At 43.7% G+C, this 19969-nt stretch overlaps 1 protein-coding gene and 1 non-coding gene across 2 annotated transcripts in view; both read right to left on the bottom strand.

The window, feature by feature from the left end:
• RIPOR2 (RHO family interacting cell polarization regulator 2) overlaps positions 1-14238 on the bottom strand; it is a 110438-nt gene extending 96200 nt beyond the window's left edge. The window contains exon 1 of the mRNA XM_074547414.1: positions 14217-14238. The gene's annotated coding sequence lies outside the window, so the exon portion shown is untranslated. The remainder of the gene's footprint in view (positions 1-14216) is intronic.
• TRNAE-CUC (transfer RNA glutamic acid (anticodon CUC)) lies at positions 9978-10049 on the bottom strand. The gene has a single exon. It is a non-coding gene; the product is annotated as a tRNA-Glu (tRNA).
• Positions 14239-19969: the final 5731 nt, after the last annotated feature.

The raw sequence follows: 19969 nt of genomic DNA, 5'->3' as shown, positions 1-19969 counted from the left end.
ATGCAATGGCTTTGGAAGGGTCTCACAGAGACACACTTGTCCCTCAGAATTAGTGGGCAGGAGGTCATCTTTGAGGAGGTGGGCATGAGATTTGAGTCCAATAGGGGATGAGCTTGTAGTGAAAGTGGTCTTTGTAGGAGCCAAACTTTGGTGATCCCTCTCGAGACCTATGGCTCAAAGTCTACGTAAGTTTTGAGAAAGATAGTTACCTTTCAATTTCTTGTTTCGTGTAGCTGCACAGGAGCAGCTGCACCTAACAGAGTGCAAAACTCTGGCAATAACTACAATGACTGCATACAAGACTAGCAGGGTTTGGCTTCACCTGAGAGAAGCCCTGGATCCCCTGTCAGTGGGCTTGAAAACCAGGCTCCTGCAAAGTGGCCAACTGTGATTGATACTAAGGAGGTCACAGCAAGTTTAACCTTCAGCAGACAGAGCAGGATGTTTTAGTCCTTTGTCCTTTTATGGCCTCATCTAAACCAAGGATGGGAGAATTACACCACTCTCCCTCAGCTTCACAGGGTGGTTTGTTTGTTTTGGGTTCTTTTACATTCAAGGACATAAATGCTGGACAAATTGTACCTAATTCTACATAACCTGGGGGTAGCTGAGCACCAGATAAATCACACTGAAAATCCCAGCCCCTAGAGTGCCTTATTCTCTTCCCCCTCAAAGGGGGAAATATTCCTTTGGGACACTTTAGGATTTTGTACTGCATTTTTGATGAGCCAATTTCACGTCCACCAGTGGAGAAAATAAGCAGTCATGGTCTCTGGTGGGACTCTCAGGGACTGGAAGGAAAAGGTGGCAGGTTTATCTCACAAGTCAGGGAGCATGGACCATTCAATCCCCTAAATTGTTTGCTGTAGCAAAAATGTGCCACCAAACAGCCATGACGTGCTGTACATTGTGTTAGTAATTCAAGTGGATTTAGCAGCATATACAGGTTTATCATGCATGCAATTGATTTGCATTTATTGAGCCTTATCCTGCTTCCAATTGGATATCTGCAATACCAAGCTGCATATTTCTCTTCAGACATGCTGTTTCTATGTGAATAAACTATTCTCATGAAGTAACTGAGACTAAAAAACAGCCTTCTTGCTGGCACTTTTTATGGAGAGCTTGATTAGAGAGGTCTGGCATAAACAACTCAGCATCTCTGCCCCAGCGACACTGTAATGTTTCCACACAAATGAAATCATAAGTTGGACACATATTTTTGCCCTGAAGGAATAAATATCCCCCAAATCCCATCTGCCACCACAGCAAGGTTTTAAGCTTCTGCTTTTCAGCAACAGCAAGAGTAAAACCTGCAAAAGAGATGAAGAATCAGAGTAGAGAGCAATTTCAGGAGGAGGATTCTCCAGGGCTGTGCAGAAGGGCAGCTGCCCCATTCCTCTGCAGGGGGAGGTACAGCACCCCCAGATGCCCCACTCTCACAGGTGTGCCCACCAGAGCATCCCTTAGTGCACACATAGCTTGGCCACCTTGCTGATGTTACCATCATAAGCAAACACCAAGCCCACGCTGGAAAAACAGGCTTAGAAGAGCCTTCAAATCTGGTTTTGCCACTGTTTGTTTTTTCTAAATTATATTTAATGAAAATACGTGAGACAAAAAGTACCTTGTTTTCATCTTAATTAGCAATTATGGTTGCTAATTAAGGCAATACCAAAATAATTGTGTCATAGTACAAAGGAAATGCCCATGTTTCTCTGTGTCAGGTAAACAAGATTATGATCTTCAGCCATAGCTCCAGAACAGATAATACTCTACTAATAATTTTTGCAGGGCTTAATTTAACATGTGTATGAGAGAGAAGAATTGCATAGCTTTTGATATATGTTGAATGCCACCATGTCATACAAAGATGGAGGGAGAAATCACAACAGTCCCTTGTCTTAAGAGTTGAAACATAATTAGCCAAATAATCATCTTCAAGCAATGTCACGTTCCTCACCTTCTATAGTTTTTAGAATATTCTTTGTATGTTAAAATAGATACACTATCTCATATTTATATGTATTACATATAATCTATAATTCTTTTGGTATTAATTTTCTTCACCTGGTGCCTTCACATAGACACATCTTTGACCATTTACCCAGGGAAGCGCTCACTGAACAAGACTTATTTCCTGCAACCAACTAAATGGTCTTTTTTTTAAGAAGCAAAGAAAGGCATATCCTCCACAAAAGCTAATTCATGCAGCATGACTCTTTGTATAAATAGTGTAGCAATACACAAGTGTTGGAAGTAGCACAAAAGATCCTTGAAAACATTTCTAATTGATTAATTCAGCAGGGTAGCACCATGGAAATGATTGATTTCAGTCTACCAGACCTCCCTCTGACCTTTTTAAAGCCTCTGTTGATGGATACTTGAATGGAAAAAATTTAAATACAAATGGCAATATAACAATAGTGCTCAAATTCCCATCATTTTAATATACCAAATTGACTGCAACAGGTTTAAGATGCCAAAAGACCAAAGCTTTTTTTCTAAAATGTATCTTTAAAATAGTGAGAACTTTAATGTCAGTAGTAATGACTGATCTCAAATGACTGATCTGACTCACAAATAATATGTGACTGTGTTCTTCTCAGCTAATGATGAGGTGTAACAAACCTGGTGATAATGACTATTAGAAAGGGTAGAAAAAACCACTGCGGTACATTTCTCTGAGGTCACTAAAAAATTGAGGTCATCAGGCTAGTTTCCTGTATAATTGTGATTTATTGCAAGGTTTGCAAACCAAACCAAGGGCAGGTACCTTACCAACACTTACCTAAATTTAAGCTACCCTTATTTTGCCAATCAATGTAAAAACGTAAATAACGTGGGCTGATATTTCTGCCACTCATCTGAAGTCTGGGAACAGGTGATAGCTGCACTGAAGGCATACAATTATGAAATACCAAAATGAGAGGGACTATTTCTAAGTGTTTGATCCTTCAGACTTGACCCAGGCAAACTCCCACTCCGGCCGACCTTCAGAAACCATGCAGACCTGCTGCAAAGGGAAGTGTTTTCCCTGCCCTTCCTTTGGCTGAATAATGTTCAAACACAGTTCATGGGTTTAGAAATAATAACAATTTTTAGAAATAACCACTTCATTGCTCTTCCAGAGTACTCATGTGAAATACTGGCGTGCTGATGACAGAGGAGGCAGGCAGCGTCTGTGAAGGAGACCCTTCTCCAGGGGAGAAGAATCACTGCTGTCTCCTGCCCTAAAGTAAACTTCTTGATGAACTTACAGCTTTTTGGAAGCTCCTTGGCTTCCCTGCAGCCCTGTCCTGAGCCCGGGCTGTGGCGGTGACATGAATTTCCCACACGGATGTCTGCACGGACAGCTGAGCAGTTGAGGGCTCAGCAGGGCAAGCAGGACACGTCCCAGTCCCTGAATTGAGAGAGAAACCAACCTTTGTCCTTCCTGGCAACCCAGTCTGATGTTAAATACACTTGCTTGGTCATATGCTTGGTAGGACCTGCCTAGATTAGCAAGGGAATGTATGCAAACTCACGGTCATCAAAAGTATGTAATACCTTCTGAAGAAATTTGCAAAGGGATTTTGGTTTTTTGACATCTCTTTAGGCTCTAAACCTGCTAATGTGATTTCTTTTCACAGCTTCCAGTGGTGGCTGGCTTTGACCAGCTCAGCTGTATTGTCAGACCCAACCTGTGCCATCAGGACCTGCAACTGTGGAAAATTTCACTAAACAAGTTACAATTGTTTTTTCAGATGTCATGGCTGGGACTTAGGCAGGCTGGCAGGGCCTCAGTTTTATATGCACGTGTTTGTTTTAAAATCTACTGACTTGTTTCCTGCAATCTCAGTTCTGATTTATATATGCATTCAAAATCTATTGCCCTTGTGACTGTAATGCAAACTGTGAGAATTATTCATAGTGTAACCAAGCAACATCTGCCCAAGCTGTGAGCTGCTTGAGGAAGTGTCAGTACTGATGCTCCCTGTCATCTCTTCCCTGTCCCACAGAAAATGCATGGGGAAAAAGGGGAGAGTATTACCTCCTATGCACCTAAAAACATTTCCAAGCAAATGTCCTAAGCAGAAGGCATTTCAGTCTGGATTGAGGACTGGCATCTCCTAGAGAAGTCTATCCTTCCCTTCTACCAGCTGGCCCATCAGCTAGGAGGGAAGTACAGCATGGCAGGCTCACAGGATTTCCCTGGACTGCGAACCAAGCATCTCCTGTGGAAATTCTTCCCTGCACATTTGCTGCCTTTTCTGTGGCTGTTGGTCACTGTGCAGGAAGGGTCTCCACTAGCTGGCAACACGCTGTGATGCTTTTCTCCTCATCCTTTATCCCTTGACAATTTACAGCTTTCCAGCTGCATGTCAGAGAGCTCTGCATCCCACCTGCATATTGCACAGAAATGGGATTTTCCTGAGATCCTCCTTTAGGTCCTTGCTCTTGGGGGCCATGGCACTACACTTCTCAATATTCAGCAGATAGCTGTCTTCTTGGGGCTGCAATAATTTAACTTTTTTTTCCCAGTACAGATGCATAGGAAGCACAATGGAAGTATGTCCCTGAGTCAATCTCCCAAGCCAGTCCCTGTCACACGGGCTCATGAGATTGTACAAAGGGCAATCGGAAATGGCTTAATCAAGCTTACTACCACAAGCACAGCCTTAATGAGCAATAAATAGTTCACTCAAGAGCTGTGGGCTTACCTCAGGACAGCTTTCATTACAGAGATATCATCAGCTAACACTCAGCATCAAGAAGATGGCAGTGGGGTTGAAAGCAGGTCTTTTCCAACCCAAACCATTCCATGATTGAACCAAAGGGTGGCTGGACACTGAACAGGCTCCTCAGGGAAGTGGTCACAGCACCAAGCCTGACAGAGTTAAAGAAGAATTTAGACAATGCTCTCAGGCACATGATGTGACTCTTGGGGCTGTCCTGTCAGGAGTTGGACTTGATTATCTTTATGAATCCTCCCAACTAGGATATTCTATGATTCTATAATAAAAGGTGGTAGTTTCTCAGTTGCAGCTGAAAAACTTGATGCAATGCTTCAGTGTTTCTAAGGAGCATCTGAGTATATTAAAATGCCCCCATAGGTATATGTAGGTAAAATATTAATTAATTAAATATTAAATTACACTGAATTTATCCAGCACTCTTGCACTAGAAGAGCAAAGGAAATACAAGCAATTATAGGCAAACTGAATTGCTCTGTCTACATTCTTCTTAGAAGTTTATTTTTTTCTGCTTCAAGGTGATTTGACATTTTTGGGTTAGATTTTAGGAACTCAGTGCAAAAGCCTGGCTTTGTACTGCCGCTCCAAACCAGAAACTATTCAATTATGCATCAGCCCATCCCCTCCCCAAAACTAAACCCTCTCAGAAACTGAACTCCCTTCAATACAGGTTTTAAATAGAAAGGGTAAGTAGGGTAAAGCTGGTTGTGGGAGTTACTTTATCTTCCATATTTTCCATAAGATGGTTCCTCTGACCTGGCCAGACTCTGGAGTTTGTTCATCTTATGAAAAGTACATTACATACTCCTACTAAGCAGTTTTTCAAACCTGGTGACAAGATTATTGCTATTATTTTACTGCAGAATTTTTCCTTGATAAATGGAATATGTTCATCTTTTTTTTCAGTTTTGTTCTGGTTTTCTAAAATCTGTATGTTAAAACAAAACTGGAAAATTGAGCTTCATTTCTGTATTGTTTTTGAATATGCTAGTTTGCATGCAGAGAATTTGCCCCAGCAATCTGATTTCAGAGCAAGCAGTATAACACTTTTGGAAATGGAGAGGTTTGCTTGTCACAAACATGAAAGTACCTTTTGTTTGCTGAATTTTCTTTGCAGAATAACAGATATGAAAATTAGAAGTGAAGAGCTCACTTCAGAAAATTTGGCAACTCTAAGTAAAGTGAGAAATATTTTTCAGTTTTAATAGCATGATAGCAGTATGTCACTGAAGGTCTGTATTCCTCCCAGAATTTGCGTGATGCATGTTCCCTACAGCTGTCCATCAGTTAGAAAGTAGCTACTTTCCATTATTTAATACAATGCTTTACAAATACTTCTGCAACTTGGTACTCTCCTCAAGAGGAACAACCAGTTCTTGCAGAGGTGCAAGAGTTCACCTGTGGGTGACTGCAGCCCATGCTGGTTTTTGAAGGTGACTTGCAAAGAGGACTTCAGGATCTGGTGTCTTTCTTGGAAAGCTGCCACCAGCACTCAGAAGCTTTGAGGAATGCAACTCCTACCTATGACACAGGATCTTAATCCCCACGGTGTTAAAAACTATTTCATCATAAACACCATGCCACAGTGTCTACACTGTCTACACAGTGACACATTTATGCTGTTTGGGTAAGGCCTAAATTTTGTTCTTTTTCATATTTTAAAATATAAGTTACATGCTTTTATCTGAACTTCTCAAACCAGCTGCTCAGTGACCACTGGTGACTGCATTAATGCTTTTAAGGCTCTTAGGTGTCCTGAGCATTTCTTCTGCCCTGATGTCCTTCACTCTGTATAGGCATAGCCTGTTCCTTCTCATAATTTTCTGTTGGCTTTCCAACATAGTTTTCCAATATATCACTCCTTACTCTGATCAAAAGGATTAACAGAGATAAAAGGCTTAACAAAAGTAGACATTATATTTGGCACAGAGTCACTGGTGCCTGTGCCTGTGGACACTATAACCACTCCGTTTAAATGACAAGCTTTGGAACAGCTCACTATTATTACTTTCAGGTACATCCTTACCTGTTTTGTAAAAAATGTTGAAACCCGCTTTAGAAGATCACTGCAAGAGGGATTTATGTTGACTAATTTTATCCAAGTTTTGGGACTAGATTAGGCCCACACAGTTCTCAGGGAGGAGGGCAGCAGCAGTGATATGGCAATACAAAATGTCCAGATTGATCCATTCCCTTTGTCTTCAGAGCAGGAGCTGAGGGTGTTGTGCTCAGACCTGGAGGTTGTGCTGTGCCTTCTGCCTGGGGGAAGATGCTGTGGAGGCAGTTCCCATCTCCCCATGCAGTGCAAGGCTCACACTCCACCTCTAAGTACAGTCTAAGAGGGATTTAAATGGCACTGGCCCTAGGCCCACTCAGGGATTTATTTCCTTTGGATTTATGTATGGATTTTATTTTACAAAAGCTATTTAGCACAAGGCATTAGGTAATGCAGCCTGCTCTGGAAATCTAGGGCTTCTAGTTTTTACTAATGTCCAGCAGAACAGTGAAGTCTTTATGAACATAGCAGCTTTAATGCAAGGAAAAAGGGAAGCATTTGGCTGTTGGACAGACAGAGTTATATCCTTGCAGTTCCCTAGTGTTTGGTTTATTGTATAAAACAATATATTCTTTTGTACCCAGGTGAAACTCATCAGGAGACCCACAAGTGCTGGGAGAAGGTTGGTGACTGAACACCCTCCTTTCACTCAGCAGTTGCCTCCTAAGGTCAAGGCATCCTTGACAAGGCTTCACAGGACACAGGACACCTGTAAGCTTGTGTTGTATGAGAGTGAGGAGCAGTAGAGCCCACCCAAGAGAGCTATTGCCCCAGCACAATACCTTGTAACTGATGCTGAGTATGAGATCACTGCTGCTCTGCATGAGAGGTACCAGATTTGCTGATAATTCAGCTGACAAAGGCTAAGGTTTTGTTTATATGTTAAGCATGTAATAATAAGGCATAGTCCTCTAAAGGAAAGGGAAAAACACAGCAAATAAAATAACTATTGTTACTGGTTTAAGTTACCAAAGGTTTTGTCTCTTTTCCTCAGGTAATTGCAGTCATCACCTATTTCCTTGGAAATCTTAATATTGGTACCTGTGAATTATTGCATGTTATCAACTACATTTTCATCACCAGCTGCCCTGCCAGGGGACTGGTGCAGACTCACCATTAAGCTCTCAGGTTCCCCAGCTGCAATGAATAATAACAACAAAGTTCCACCTTTTCTGAAAAGCACCAAAAAATGAATGGTCGAGGGGCAACACCAAGAAAAGCAAAACAAACCATGCAAATGTTCTTGAAGTTGTTTTGAAAGACTTACTGATGTGAAACTCAGTACTTTAATCATTATTCAAAACCTTGAATCCCATTATGATTTTCCAGTCATTGAAGGATGGAGTCTAAGCATTGCACGAGTAGGAATTAAGAAAAGCTCTGTGGGAAGAGGTTTTTCACAGCCTTGGGTGAATATTACTCATACTTGCATATTCTCCTTTCCACATGTCAAAGGTCTGACAAGACAAAGAGCTGTGCCTTGGATGATTTTGAAATCCATCAATCTCCACTGGTCCTGAAAGGATCCATCTGAGGAAAGGTTTTTTGCCCATGCAAATATCACAGCACTTCAAGGGGCCCATGCCTTCAGGTACATAACACTGTGTTTCCAAAGAACATTTCCCTGAGGTAAGAAGAAAAGTACAGCTATGCCACATTGCATGAAGTCTACCTACTCCTTTGCAGGTGTCCTGGTTTGAAAAGGAAGTGAGTTTTTTGGGAGTTTGGTGGTCAAACCAATAGGTGCCCAGATTTGAATATTGGCACCTGGTGTGGCCACTGAGGACATGGATACACCTCTGAGAACACAGGGGGTTAAAAGAAGAGAACTCCCAGGAAAACTTTCTCTTGGTTCCGGTGAAAGAGGTCAGACCTCCCGTGCCCAGCTGTGGGCTGGGCGGGGAAAGGGAAGCCATGTGGCCGGATAAGGTAGGCCGGGGCCTTGGACAGAGAAGGGAGGGGAAGGCTCCTGCAGGATGGAAGGGTGGAGGAACACTGAGAGGCATCGGGAGCCCCCGCAGAGAGAGAGAGAGAGCCTGTGCCTGTGCCACCATGAAATCTGGTATCATGTGCTGGCAGCATGGCTGAAGGAGAAGAGTCGGGGCACAGCAAGGGTGCAGCAAGAAGGTGCCCGGCAGGGCAGCATGGGAGTTCTGGACAGGCAGAGCCTGAGATTTTAACCCTTTTCTTGGATGATGGAAACCTTACAAATGCTGATCCTCCTGGAGTTGAATGAGAAGAGAGATAGAGATGAAATAGGAAGAAATGAGCCAATGTGATGCAAGTTTGTGCAAGTGAAAGATGTCCGAGAGAAGCTGAGAAGAATCCTAGGTGGGAGGAGATGATGGAGTGGCCTCTGGTAGGACTTTTCTTGTATAGCCATAGATAGAACCATTTTTCCTGTGACACAAAAACTGCATTTAAGGGGAGGCAATGACTTGGAGCCAAGAGAGTTCAGTGATCTTATGTGAAGGAATGCATGAACAGAGACGACTGGTGAGGAGGGTGGTGGTGTCCTCCGTCTTCAGGGAAGAAGAAGACGGAGGACACCGTCTTCTCTGTTCTCGAGACCTCTCGGCCCCAGGGGATGAATTTGGGGGGGACAGGTGTCCGGGAAGTGAGAGACTGTTGCTTTTTTTAAACTGGGTGAAGCATCCTTAAAAGGGGAACCCTAGAAGCAGCTCTAGTCCATGTACAGTGGTGAGAGCACTGGACATGGAAGGAAGAGATCACGATGGCAAATGATCTCCAGGTAGTGCCACGTGAGACATGGAAACACAAGAGGTTTCAACTGTGTTTACAGGGGAATCCTATGGTACAACAGGGACTCCTCTCTCCTTGATGAACTGAGAATTGATTATCTGAAGGGTGGTGATGGACTGAGAGTGGGTGATCTGAGTGAGGGGTGGTAACTGAATTGAGAATCCAAGGTTTTGTCCTACTGCGATGTATTGGAAATTTGGTGGGGGGAGAAGGAATGTTTTTGGGGGGTTTTCATTCTGAGTTCTGTGTGTGCTTATTTTTACATATAGTTGTAAATTAATAAAGTTTATTTTTTTTTCTTTATTCCTAAGCTGGAGCCTGCTTTGCTCTATTCCTGGTCACATCTCACAGCAGACAATAAGGAAAATATATTTTCATGGGGGCACTGGCATTGTACCAGTGTCAAACCATGGCATTTTTGGTTCCCTGACCGGGAATCGAACCCGGGCCGCAGCGGTGAGAGCACTGAATCCTAACCACTAGACCACCAGGGAGATCAATCTCCCATTTTTCCAAAACAAAAACATAATTCAAAATTATTACATTGTTACCAAGAATGAGTAGGACAAACATGACACCTTTTAAAAATTACTATTCAAGTGTAGTTTAAATCCAGACTCATCTATTAGCTTATAGATTATTTCCATTTATGAATACAAACAATATTCTTGCCTTCCTTCCCTAACACCAGTGACTCACATGTTGGGGTTTTTTTCTATAAACCAATACCATATATCACAAAATAAGGTAAATTTTTGTATTGTGAGGCTATGTAGTTCATGTACAAATCATGCTTTTGCCATTTTTCTTTTAAACATGGCATTTTTGCTCCTGGTTTCTTTCTTTTCTCAGATTTTTCATGGCAATTGATTTTTTTTCAGTTGGAAACAAATTGAAATACAAAGCAGACCTTTTCCTTCTAAATTGCACAGCCAGTTTGGATCAGAAAGAGTAAAGGACTCCTCACAACATTACTTTAGTAGGTCTTGCTGGTGAGGAGAAAATGTGCCTAACAATGAATACTTGATGAGATTTTATTAAAGCTTGCCATCAATTCCTTGCCTTAAATGTTACAGGTTGTGAAAGCACATTAACACTAGAGGATACAGTTTCTAAGGCTCACCCTGTACAATAAACACTATGGCTGGATCCCAGATACTGGCAGCACTCCAAGATGAGTTTGTGCTGATGACAGTCAGTGCTGGCAAGGGCTGGACCCAGACGTGGATGTGGACCCAGAATGAGACCCAGACCCATCACAGTGCCGTGGGTGGCCAGTGCTCATGGGGTGAGCAGCGGACAAACACCCTGTGCCTTGCCCCACAGCCCCACCTGGGGTTATGGCTCTAAACAAGTCACTAAATATTCCTGCTGCGGCTTCCCCAGCTCCTGCCTTTTCACCAAATGCTTTCAGCAATATGTGAGGAGGTACAGATGGGCCCAACCCTGCGGAACTGCTGAGACCACTCATGACCAGAGACCTTGCAGCCTCTGAGTATTGGGCTGGTATGGCAGGACAGCAAAAGCCATCCAAAACAGCCCTGGGCCACACAGCCAGCACAATTTCCCTATTTGCTGACCGGCATCAGGGACATACAACCCTTTTTCTCTGTGTGAAGTCTTAATATTTTCTGTGGAAACCCCATCTGCTAAGGTTCAGGCAAACCCAGAGAAACCTCCTCCCCACAGATCCCCAGGGCTTTAACATGCATTGGTGGCCAGAAGCCAAGTACATTTTGGGGAGTAGCAACAAACAGCTGCTTTTCAGACTCTTCACAACAGTTTTAAGACTTGTTTCATGCAGTTATTACTAGTATGATCCAAGCTCAGCTTCCAACCTTGGCATGAGCAGGAACTATTAGCCTGTTTGCCTAAGGAAACATTATGCAGAGTGATCATTAATATTTTTTAACCCACTGGCCAGCTTCAATCAAATTTGGCAGCCATACAGCAGTCTTGGAGACCTCAAGTTCCTACAAGGTTCACGAACCATATGTGTGGCTGGGACAGTGGAAATGGAAGGAAAAGCAGGCCAACCTGTATGAGACCTCAGAGAGCCCAGTGAGACTGAGATGCTGTGGATGACCCGCTCCAGGAAAGCTTCTCAATGTTTTTCCATCTGCATGGACACAGGAGTGTCCAGAGGAAAAGCAGATTTCAGTATTTCCAGCACCATTTTTTTGCAGCAGTATCATGAACTTACACTCTGTGTCCAATGTCCCTCTGTTGGAACCAGCCCTTGCTGTGAGACGAAAACAGAATTAATTTTGTGAATGTCAGAAGCCTCTCAGAGGGTTTCTCTGGTGCCAGCTGCAGTTGCTTCCCCTTGTTTGGAGGGACAGCCACATCCAGCCAGGCAGTGAGGAAAATGAGGAAGCTATTGCTCTCTGCTTGAAAACGTGCCTTTGTTCAAAGCAGTGTTTTTGCCATGAGCACACGTGCCTGCAGGGAGCTTCCTTCAGGGACTCGGCTGTAAAATGAGGCCACAAGGGCAGGCACAGACGGACTGCAAAGTCCCCCGGCTGTTTCTCTGAATGGCTGCCTTAACAAGGAGGTACAACGACAGCCTGTGCTCATAGAGACTTCAAAACCCAGCCAGCAGCAGCTTCCTCACTAGGTTTTTTTTCTTTTTTTTTTCTTTTTTTTTTTTTTTTTAAATTCTAAACTGCACATTTTAAAACAGAAGATTAGCATGTCTCCTGTAATAGCAGCAGTTTTGCTTCAGTGCCTCAGCAGAAGGCAGCTCAAGAGGACAAGCTGAATCTGGACACAAGGAATCTGCAATGAGCAGTCCTTCCTCAGGACTGGCCTCAGCACAGATCACAGAAAGCTGTGCTTCTTCACTGATCCAGGCTAAAGCAACCTAATTAAAGATGCCAGAAGTTATTTCTAGTAACAAAGCCAACAAACACTCTTCTGAGTGATTAGCATTTTTCAGACTCATTAAGAAATAAAAATAAAAAATCTTTATCCCATTCTTTTGGTTCAGTGCTGCAATGTTTCCCTAAGGCACAGGCCAGCTAAAAAGAGAGGCTCTGAGAGATGTGCAAAGATAGCACCATTGTCAACCAAAGAAACCTCCTTCAATTATTCAGAGCATCTGCTGTTCTCGAATTTCTCATTCTTAGAGCTCCAGCTAAGTGGTGCATTTGGCAGTTGTTCTTATTAACTCACAGGACAGCACAACTAAGGAACATATGCATTCACAAGATAATTGATGCTCAAAGTGAATATTGTGGTAAGAAGTTTCCACACACATTTGCAAACTATCTGCCAAATACCTATTTTTGAAGAGTAGGGAACTTCATATGGAAAAGGTGAATGTAATCCTAAGGAAACAAAACTGTCTATTTTTATACTTCATTAACAGTCAGAAAATTGACCAAAATACTCACAAAGGTGCAAGCATTGAAAATCAGTGAACACAGCCTACAGTCAACTGACAACTAGGAAAATCAGTCTTACTGACATCTACTGGTAATATTTTGCATCTGAAGGGCACACTGGAGTTGATTTCATGGCAAAATAATATTTAAGAAGGTAGCTGTGAGAGCTTCGTGTCTCTACTGCCACTCTATGAGTTAGAAAAATTCAAACAGACCTTGTTATCTCCATGACTAAACTAAGATATTGAAATGACATGAACTTCACACAGAGTTAACAGACAGCATGCTCATTTTATCATATTAATTCTTCTGGAGTGTATTCCTAATGGCATTCTAATTCCAAGATCCCTTTCACAAAACATCACCTTGATGGGAAGAGAGGATGCTTCATTTGGCTGGCCAACCCAGCCCATCCTCCCAAGCCATTGCATTTCATCTCCTCAGGAGTGGTTAGACACTACAGTTGACTGAACCAAAGAAATCCCCTCTGTTTCCTCAGTTGTCACAGATACACTGCCCTTTCTGTGTCTCTGCTGGCAGTATTTCTTTCCAAGTTGCCAGCTGAAAGGGAGCCTGAATATATTAGCTAGAAGTGGCTGGATCCCCATATATATGGTCTGTCAGGGAAGGCAAGCAGACTACCTCCAGTAAAACCATGGTGAGATGGTGAATAATATACCCCAGCAACCTGCAGTAAGGCTATGTATACATTTATATACATGTATGTGTACGTATATATACACACACACACATATACATCAGTGATGTGCATGGTTTCTAACCAGACAAAGGAGTGGGCAGGTTCAATGTTGTCTGCATTGTGACTTCACAAATCACTGATCTGGTTATGTTCCTTTCAATCAGAAATTTTTTTGATTCCTTCAGCTGGTCAAAAAAAAAAAAAAAAAAAAAAAAAAGAAAAAAGAAAAGAAAAAGGACCGGGTATTATAGCGCATTTTTCCTTATTCCCCTTTCACCGCACAAACCGTCCCGTCTTCAAACTCTCCTAGAAAAGTGGAAAAGTGCTCAGCCGTGTTAGGCAGGGGCCCTTTCATCAAAGCATCCCGTCCCGGCGACGATGCCGCAGCCGCAGGAAGGTGCCACAGAGCCACGGCCGTGCCCGCAGCAGCCAGGCCCCGAGCCCTGGCCCTGGGCAGGCCAGGTGGGCTCAGCTGGCTCAGGGTCCCTCTCCACGGCCGTGGGATGGGCGCAGGCTCCGAGGGCAAAGGCAAGGGGCGGGAAGGGGTGCGCGGGGAGCTGGGACGCGACACTTACTGCAGAACTGCCTCCGCCTGACCCCGCAGCGCCAGAGCCGCGTCCGCACCCAGTGCAGGCACGGGGACAGGTCCATGGCTCCGCGGGCCGCCCGTCCCCGGGGCCACCGGGAACGGCCCGCTCCCCGCCGGGCAAACCTGCGGCAGCCCCCGGCCAGCCTCCGGGCCGCCGGCAGGATGCGGCGGGCGGCCGCCGAGGCCCTGCCGTCGCTTTGTCGCCATGCCATGTTTTATGCATGAAGGTAATTTCATCCCGATTCTCCGCGCCCGGTGTCTACGTGAGCTCCTGCGACGTGGGGGAGGCACGGCACCAGTCCCTGGGGACAGCGAGCGTCCCCCCTGGGCCGGGGAAGGCGCCCTGGCAGGAACGGGGCCTTGCCCAGAAGTTTACACGTGTAAGTCTGCAGGTGCTGCGCTGCGGGCACCCTGGAACAGGAGAGATCCGAGGGTATTAGGGAGCCCTGCAGAAACCCGTGTGCACTTTGGTCACAACATCATGGCCTGCGTCTGAAACATCAGCCCCGTTGCTGCCTTCTGAGGAAACAGGAGCATGTGAGCAATACAGGCATGTCCATGTCAGTGCTGCACTGCTAGGGGTAGTCAGCATTTCTCACATTCTAATTTCACTTTTGCTATATGCAAAATACAATTCCCAAAGTAATTTCCACAGTGACTCTTGCAACACACTCACTGCTGCCTGAGGCACTTGTTTTATAACATAACTAAAAGGCTTCTTCTCTGATGAGTTCACACCACCACAGAATTTCACAGAATAATCCGAGTTGGAAGGGATTCACAAAGACCATCAAGTCCAACTCCTGGCCTTGCACAGGATATCAATATCAATATCCTGCCTAAACCTACCCTGACACAGCTTCAGGCCATTCCCTCGGGTACTGTCACAGAGTGTGCCTCTTCCCCTCATGAGGAAGCCATACACTGCAGTGAGGTCTGTCCTAAATCCCCTCTCCAGGCTGAACAAACCAAGTGACCTCAGCTGCTCCTCAAATGGCTTCCCCTCAAGGCCCTTCACCATCTTCATTGCCCTCCTTTGGACACTCTCTAATAGTTTAATATTTTATATGGTGGCTGCCCCCAGCGCTGGAGGTGAGGCTGCCCCAGTGCAGAGCAGAGCAGGACAATCCCCTCTGTTGCTGACCTGGTGATGCTGTGCCTGATGCCCCCCAGGACACCCCTGGCCCTTCTGGCTGCCAGGGCAGTGCAGACTCAGGTTCAACTTCCCATTGACCAGAACCCCCAGGTCCCTTTCTACAGCACTGCTTTCCAGCATCTCATTCTCCAGTCTGTACCTACATTTGGCAGTTTAGGCCCTGCTGTCACACCTTTAAGCTTTGCCTCAACAAATACATTTGTAGGGTTTACTTTAAATGTTCCCTATATCACAACAAAGAGGTTATCCCCCCCCGCCCCCCCCCCACACACACATACTGCACACCTTTTGCCAGGGAAGAGCAAATTTAAGATGTGGGTCTGGAGTACATAGGCTGTGTTGTAAATGTATAGGCTGTACCCTAGCCAGAATTCCAGCAGCTTTTCCATTGCCACATGCAGCTGAGACCACTGAAGGCTTCACTCGAGGACAGCAAGGCCTGCCATATGCGCCAGTGTAACTGGAGAGTGGTGGATGGCCAGGTTTCAGATTTCCTTGCCATTTGAATCTCACAGCAGGGTCATCCGAAGGGCCATCATTGATTTTTTGCTCTTGACATAGGCAGGTAAATCTTGTGCTCTCATTGTGATGATAGGTACAACACAGCAGATGCATTTGAGCATTGTTTTAAAGCTCTTTTGATTAATCCTGATCTGGACTAAATGTAGCATTTTGAATCCCTATTGGGAATATGAAAAACTCAGTGTTATTTGGCCCTGAAGATTACATTAAACGCCAGGAATGAGCCCATAGCTCATCCACACTGGGAATTCACACCGGATTCTGCATGACAACCCCAAGCAGCCTAGAGATTTACAACCAAACCCACAAATCACTGTCAAATCAAGATATGAAATTCCACAGACACTCATTACATTTTGCCAAGCAACAGTCATGTCAGACTATTCATTTGGAGCTGATCAGAAATGAAAGGAATGGATGGTGCAGAAACACTTTGAAAAATATGAAGAATCCACACTGAGTCTTGTGTCACTGTGCATTTGGAGACTGGTCAGAGTGATTTGGTCACATTCTGTGGTGTGCAACACTGCAGGTATAACAGGGAGCAGCTGACCCAGGTTATGTTCCCCACAGACTTGCTTCCAGTATTTCAATGGGCACTGTCACCTATTTCTATCAAGAAAGACTCATCCAAGGGTGCTTGAGTGAGCTGAAATTGTGGCTGTCTGTACCAGAGTGAAAGGGATTCCTGGGTCACCATGTCCGGCTTCAGCTACTTTGACAATCCCAGCATATTTCCAGGTCTTTAATAAATTATATCTCAGAATTAGGCTTCCTGTCCTCTTTTACTTGAGGAAGAAGGAAATAGGAGTGCAGGGGACTTTAGGTGGTGAAAATTCACTTCTTGATTAGAATTCAGCACAGCTGTGATCTCAGTGTCACCAGTTACTTGCACTGATGCTGATGCACATAATTTACAGAAATAAATGAAATATAACAGCAGGTATGTGTGGGCTGGAAATAGAATTTAGACCTGAAATGAGAAAGGTATGACAGCTTTGGTGTATTTTATGCTTTAATAGTGCTTATAATTGTCCTTTTAGAACTGTACAGACAAATAGAATAATGTAAGAGATGGGCTAGGTAGGATTCAATTTTGCTTGTTTAAGGAAAATACATTACAATGACAAGTATATTTGTGCTGATGATAGCTTGTTTTCTTCAGTATTTGATGTTTGTCTTCCTCTTTTTTTTTTCTGAACACAAACTCACCTGAGCTCAGAACTGGCTATTTGTAGACATATTTTTACCTTAGAGTAGGCAGAAGTCCTAATTTTTACACTTGGTTGGTTCCAATTCAGTATTATTTTTTCATAACATCCTGCATGATTTACGTGCAGTCCTCTAGCACCAGAGTGCAAAGGAGAGATTCAGAAAAGCTTAATTATGCACATCATTTTTGACACCACCACCCCTTCAATTTTCCTCCTGTAAATGAATGATGACATGTCAGAGTCAAAAGGCAGGGCACTCAGCATGTGTGTCTTTCTGCATTTTCCTTTAAAACCTTGGTGGAGAGGAGGAGGCATGCAGTTGCACAGAAGAAACAGGAACTGTTGAGCTGGTTTGCATCCAGTCATGGTGCTCCTGTAACTCCAACCTACAAGAAATACCTTGGCAACAGCTAATGAAGGCATCAGCCAACAAAGGCAACATCTTTTAGTCATCGCAGAGTTCCTAAGGTTAAATATGACTGCTCAATCTGATGCTTGTCATTGACCTCCCAGTGCAATGTGGTTGTCTAGCAGCTGCTGCTGTTCCTCTGGAAAGACAGAGACATCCTGCAGATCATGACAAGCACAAACTGCTGCCTCAAGCCCTGACATGTGGCTCTACTATTTTCTTCCTTAACATGCTGCTGGTAAACAAACACAGTGCATGAAACCTTTTCCTCAGCAGAAGGGATCTGTTGTGTGGCTATACTCCTCCCATCACTCTGAAAGGCTTTGAGGCGCTCTGACTGCAATGTAAGCAAGAACTTTTCAAGATAGCAAACCATAACCCTGCTAAATGTTGGAGCATTGTACTTTGGCAGGTCAAACTTCTGTTTTGTTATGCAGTGGTTTTCAATCTTGTTTAATACTTGAGAGCAGTGATGTAGTGATGTTAGTGGATGTCAAGAGTACAGAGTGCACTCTGGGATGGAGTAAGGAGCATTTCAGAGAAAGCTTCCACTTTAACCCCTCACTCCTTGTACTTCACTGCAATGATTCAGTTAACTAAGTCACTGGCTAACAGGGTTTATAAATTCTGCAAGGGGGAAGGCAGGATCGCTGGCTCGGGATACAACCCTGGCTGCTCAGATCCCATACTGCAGTGCAGTGCTGTGCTCTTCTTGTGCCACCTACTGACCAGTTCCTCCTGGCTTTCGGTTCGGAAACTGAACATTTTCCAGTTTATTTTTAAATGCAAGTATTTGATATTGCCTTTTGCCCAAGCAATTAATGGCTGGTGAATACAGTCAGTCTTCATGCCTTGATAACATCCTCTAATTTAGAGCTGAACCACCCTATCCTGCGCTAGCGGCTCAGTGCAAGGAGGATGGGATGGGATGGAGCTACCCTGCAGAATTAAGATAATACTTTCAACGATTTTTAAAATTAAAAATTAAGGCAATGGCTAAATGGATGTGTGTTTAGCTGTAGGTTAGGTTTAGATGTAGGTTTAGCTGTACAGCTGCCCATTTGCATTTATGTTGGGTAGATGGTGTTGGCCTAACATTGTGAGTTGTTCTGCCAGAGGTGAAACGGGGGCTTAAACAATTGTAGTGGGCTCAGTATTGGTATTGCTCTGCAAATGTTTGTGATAGCCACTGTCTTCCTCACTCTGGCTGTGGCAGTTTACCTTCTGAAGGCTTCATGTTGAAAAGAGCCCTCATGGGTTGATTCCAGCCCTCATCGAGAGCTGACTGAAACCTGTAAGGAGCAGCACATTGATATGACAAGGCTGGGATTGGGAATCTTGTATGACTGTGGCCTCAATAAGTAATTTCTCCACAATAGTACCATCAGAGGACTGTGCAGGCTGTCCATCAGAGTATTTGCCCCATCAGAGCAGGTGGTTGTTGTTCTAGAGCTTCTGACAAGGAAAAGTGTGGTCAGAATGACACTTTTTTCTACATATGATTTTAAATGACCACTTTGCTCTGGGCCCAAATCAGCCTTGACCAGGCCAAGGCATGATGCTGGAGAAATTACTTCCAGCTGCAGTTATTTCCTCCCACTTGTACTCTCCTCCAGCTGCACATTTTAAGGGGGGCCATGACATCAATGTGTATTTTAAAAAAATATGTGGAAAATAAGCTTTCAGTTTTCTTCATTGCTAAATGGGCTGGTTGCCTCTTGCAGCTCTGTATTAAATGAGAAGATATGGCAGGATTGTTCGCCCTATAATAAAAGCATGATGTAAATTTCATATACTCTTTAAAGGGTAGACCATGGTAGACAGAGAGACCATGGATAAATTTTGTATTTGGGGACACAGTATTTTCTTTCTAATTATTTAAAGCTCAGTATGTGATCTTAATTAATGCTTTCTTCTTGCATTTTGCTTGTTGGCCCACAGGCAATTTCTTCTAAAATTAATTGGATTAATCATTCCAGAAATCTCAACTGGATGATTCCATATATATGAAATATTTTTAGAAACAATCTCAAGGATTGGCAAGCATTTGGATTTTGTTGCCAATAAACTTGGCACACCACTGTACACAGAGAAGTTTTTTTTAGGGTAGCTATAGGAGATTTCCTGTTCTGTGCTCAACTATCCTGCAGGGCCTGCCACAATGCATAAAAGATGTAGGATTTAGAAATCATCTAATGCTTCCCATGTGTATACACGGATTTGAGTGAGAAACACTGCAGGAAGCTCACCTCTGAAAAAAATAAAAAGCCTTCAAACTAGGTTGCTGGCCCAGAATAACAGTGGGAGATGTGACAGTCATACCTCTTGAAATATTTATCTTAGCTTTTTCTCATCAAACATTGAAAATGCAGCTGCACCACTTATGGGTCAATAAATAAATACTGTACTTCAGGCAAAATTCTGTTGTTTCCTTAATA

This window comes from Zonotrichia albicollis, chromosome 1, assembly GCF_047830755.1.
Source record: "Zonotrichia albicollis isolate bZonAlb1 chromosome 1, bZonAlb1.hap1, whole genome shotgun sequence".
Lineage (NCBI taxonomy): Eukaryota > Metazoa > Chordata > Aves > Passeriformes > Passerellidae > Zonotrichia > Zonotrichia albicollis.
This window is presented reverse-complemented; position numbering and strand designations above follow the sequence as displayed.